Here is a 4,832-nt window from a genome sequence, read left to right as displayed (position 1 = left end):
GGGGCTCCACCCCTGCAGAACTGCGCAGGCGCGCGCGAGGCGGAGGGAGGAGAGACTCCGCCCCCGCCGCGCGCATGCGCGCGCCCGCCGCCGGGCGTCCTTGGTGCCGGCTGTGCCGCCGCGCCGCGCATGCGCGCGAGTGGCCGGCGGCGGCGTGTGCAGCGCCGAGCACCGCAGCGCCGTGCACCGCAGCGCCCGGGCGTGATGCGCGCTCCCACCGCCCGCTTCCTCTTCAGAGCCTTCCCTGAGCCACCTGACAAGAACCAGGCAGCATTTCCCCTCAGATTTTTTTTTWAAAYATGATTTTAGTCTAAACATGATTTGGGTGGTCGAGTTGGGAAGTGGAGCTCGTTGGGGGGACAGCCGGCCCAGCGCGCTGGGACATGCGACGTGACCTGCGGCCGGCACGAGCGGGAAGCGAGCCGCGCTGCTGCGGCTCGGAGGAGCAGAGACCCGCGGCGCGATCGCGCCGCCGACCTCCAGCGCCCGCGGGGCGGCCGGCTGCCTCCTCCGGCCCCCGGCGCTCCAGAACGCTTCCATGAGCACATACCCCGTCCCCGTAGAGTCCCCCTTTCCCGCAGCTTTGCCCTGCGGGGCCATCCAGCCACGGCGAGCACCGAGTAACAGCGTGCAGCCCCCATGGGTCGGCTTCGCTGTTTCTACGTCCTGTGCTGTATTTCACAGCGTTTTTTCTTTATGGTCCCTCTTCAATTCACGGTGCCTCGAGAGGGTGATTTGAGGCATCTACRTTAGGAGCCTGCTCCATAGCTGTTCACGAAATTCGGCGTACGCAGGCTTCAGATCAGCATTTAAACTAGGCACGTTGCTTTAGGTGGAAATACCGCCGTGCGACACTAGTTCATTATTTCCCACTGCATATTAGGAAAAACGGGTCCCCGTCGGCTTTAACGAGGCGACGCAGAATCGCCAGCGCGCTGCAGCAGCTGCAGGGCGAGGAAGCGAGACCCGCGCGGCTCGGCACGCTTTGGCCCGTCCTGCTTCCCCCCGTAGCGCGGCCACGGTGCAGGGGGACGCGGCGGGCTGCGGCGGCTGCACCCCCGGCGGAGGCAGGCTGCCTCGGCGATGGAGAGCAGGGGGGCAAAGCCCCCGCCCCGGGGACGTGCCCTCGGGGGCGAGAACCTCTCCCGTTTATACTGATGCAACGAAATAGGGCTCTGTCCTAAACGTTGTTCTTCTATTCCAGAGATACAATTAAAGAGTGTGTAAATTTTTGCTCCGTACAACAAAACCCCATGGCTCTGTGTTTTTGTGCGCTTTTCTAATTTTTTGCATTTCCTCCTGTTTCTGTGCTGAAGTCCTTGCTCTTATTGACGGCCCCCACGTGTTTTCTGTGTCCCAACAGCCAGGTTTCACGCACTACGAGAAATCAGTTAGTCTAACACCAACCTGTCTGTGGAGGTCACACGATTCATTTAAATGAGAGTATATGAATGAGGCAAAGTCACGCACAAAGATCTTTTTCTAGAATCTCCCTTTTTCTGTATATTTTAGCTTAATACAACTAATATGCATCATTTATCCAGAGGTTAAAAAAAAGTGAATAAAAGCATTTTTCATTTGGACATGCTAGTGGGGTGCATCGTGGCTGATTATGAGCTGAACTATTAATAATTTTTTTTGCACATGATATTTACTCAGAAGTTACAAAAAACATCAGTTCTACTCCCCCCCCCCCTTTTTTTTAAACAATATCAACTAGACAGGACTGTGCACGTTGCCCTTGCCGTGACGTTAGATGCTGCAGCATTTCGCATTCATGCTTTGGCAGTAAGAGCCTCTCATATCTGGCAGAAGTTTTGCAATCAATTCGGTGGAACTGATGTTTCGGGATTTGTTCCCACCATGTAACTAGTGCATTCGCCCACTGGATGGTGCATAACTTATTTCTCCTAAAACAGGCAAACAGCAAACGCTCCTCCTGGCGCCAATGTGCGGAGAAAAGGTGTAGGAACAAAGTAGTTCCTTGGATTTTTATTGTTTTTTAATATGCTAYGTAATGACAGGTAACCTAAATAGAGGCTGAAACCAAGAAATGCTCTCCMGGATTTCAGCTTTCTCCAAGCTGAGGCAGGGCTGGATGTTGTGCTGCGGATGCGAGTCCAGCCGTTATTTCTGGATGCTGCTCAGGAAACCCAGTTCCACGTTGCAGATCTCAGAGGAGGCGAGGCCATGCGTTTTTATTATTTTTTTATTTTGGGCTCTGTTTTGTGCTCACACACTGCGGGGAGGACTGGCTAGCTTTGCGCAGCAGACACAGTGCTCTCTGCAGGGCAGAAATCTTCCGAAGCAGCTTGGACCTGGGAGCTACCCTCAGCTTTTGCAGATTTGTAACCTTGATTTCTAAGGATGCAGAGCCATTTCTTCCGACAGAGGAGAGTCCTATCGGTACCACGCTCATTTGCCAGGCTGRTGGATTTATAAGAGGCAGTGCTGTTTAAAATGCTTCCTAAGCAACAAAAACAGTCAATATTGCAAATGCTTAAGGGCAAATAGGCAAATTCAGGCTAATCGGAAAGTTGTAAATTCAGCTTACTTTCTGTTGGTATTTCAGCACTATCGGTTGCAGGTTTCTCATTTCCCTCCTAAACTTAAAAAAAAAAAGAAAAAAGAAAAAAGTTGAATATTTTCCTCCACAAGATGCATGTATCGCCTCTTAGGTGGAGTTGCTTTAATATACCCAGCATTGGTTTTTTGCCTTGAAAAAAACACTACCAGGCCATGCCGGGACTTCGATTCTGCGGAGAGCCCTGCGCTTTGGAACCGCTTCCCACGGCAGCCACCACGGCCAAGAYAAACGGCTCGGCAGAGATAACTCCGAGTCCTCAACCAAATTACCGAAGAAACGGCGAAACGTCACGCTGCCGAAAGCCAATTGTTTCCGCGCTTCCTGTTGTGGTAGGAAGGAATGGGGCTTATCTCTGCTACGGACTCCACTGAGAGCCCACAACACCTAACCGCCGCSTCGTTTAGGCTACGGGATTTTTTGAATACTTTGCGTTGCAGAGGCACGTATGAAATATTCATGCCCCGTTGGTCATGCCCTCCGAAATGCAAACTCTGAAATTCAAACAATTTGTACAGCGACTCCGGCAATCTGGCAAAAGGCAACATAGCTGCTCCCGGACAGCGTCAGCAAAAAAGGAAGAGTTTACAGGAACATGTCACTTGTCRTCGGCCTTCACCTCCGAACTTGCTGATGCAGATGCTGAGGGTTTAATTAGGTGCAGGCTTGTAAAGCCCCAAAGATTTGTCATTGGTGTGGATTTTTTTTCCCCAGTGAATATTGTTTTGTGCCAGTACTGTATTTAATTTCTAATTAATGGTACAGGCGGTTATTCATAGCCCATTCCCTCRCAGCCTTTCTCTGCACTGAACCACATCTGCTCTCCCGCAGGCACAGCATGATGATTCGGTGACACAGCTATTTTTTYGAGTGTCTTCAGTCCCTCCCTGGCCACGACCTGGAATAAGGGAACAACCTTCGTGCCTCTCTGGCCCTCTGCCCGCTGTACGCGGTTCTCTCAGCTGTGCTGCTTGGATATTAACAGCAGCAGTGATTGCATCTTGATTTACAGAAATAAATGTGAACCGTATCGTCTTACTCTCCGGTGCCTTCCGCTTTCTCATTCCTGTCCTGCTTGTAATTTGATGTGGTCCACAGGCAACCATAAAGCAGGCTCAGAAAAAGGGAACTGTGTAAAAACAGGGAAACTTTTTAAGAATAAGGTAAAAGGGACATCTAAGGCGTTAAAGGCATTTGAAGGGTGGATAGAAACATGATGCTAGAGTAAATGCATATCAGTATCAGAAAAGACCAGATAAATGGCAAAARCAAGCTGGCTTGGCTACACAGCAAGCTGCGTCTTTCCAAAAGCTGAAGTTAACCTTCAAATGAAGAACCATAAACTGTGACTGGTTAATGGTAAAACACAATAAAGGTGGTTGTAGAACAAAATCAGGGAACAATTGGCACAAGACATAACAATGAGCAATAAAACCCTTTATCAAGGAACAGAGAAGTCTGCAGAGCTCACACACGATCAAAAAAGGTAAGACCACTGAAGAAAGCTGAGATTTGGAGAGGTCCTTCAGTCCCACCTTTGTCCAAAGCAAGATCAGCCAGGCTTAAATCACTCCTGAGAAATTAGGTTGAATTTAGTGCAGGGAGATGAAACACTTGCTAGCAGCAAAAGGAATAAAAACATAAACATAGCTTTTGCAGCCAGCCAAAAGCCATCAGAAATACTGTTTCTGGGAATGGCACCTGCACAAGAGGCACCTTCCCATGGGGTGCCCACTGGGATGTTCTTGTGGCTGGGCTGAAACGGGCTGAAACGGGCTGCCGAGGGCTTTCCCTACCCATGGAGCTGCCTCCTGGAGCATCCCAAATAGGAGCTGAGACCCAGATCAAGGAGCTGGGAGCAACAGCCCCAACCCTCGAGGAAGGGCGGCTGATGCCGCAGCCGGCGCGGCTTGCGGTGCCTGGGGCTGCGCACCACAAACCGCAGCAGCTACCCGGCGATCATTTTGTGTCTGTTTCCTAAAAAAATCGGCAGGCCCTGTCCAGGCAGCCAGAGAAACCGCCCGAACATCCCCCTCCGACCTCCTCCGCACCGCATGGCCGAGACACAGGCTCGGATCAAGTTTCTCCCGGGGAAAACAAGCAAACGACAGCAAAACCAGCAGGAAATCGGCTCCCAAGCGAGACCCACGCACAAGCCGCTCGCGGAAACGAGCGCTGCCCGCCGCCAACCCGGGGTTTCTGGGAAGCGCCCTCGAGGCGGGGTTTGGCGGCGGGCGGCGGTGCGCAG

Source organism: Rhea americana, unplaced genomic scaffold (genome assembly GCF_003343005.1).
Source record: "Rhea americana isolate MKP2758 unplaced genomic scaffold, rheAme1 scaffold_24, whole genome shotgun sequence".
NCBI lineage: Eukaryota > Metazoa > Chordata > Aves > Rheiformes > Rheidae > Rhea > Rhea americana.
Note: the sequence above shows the minus strand (reverse complement) of the source record.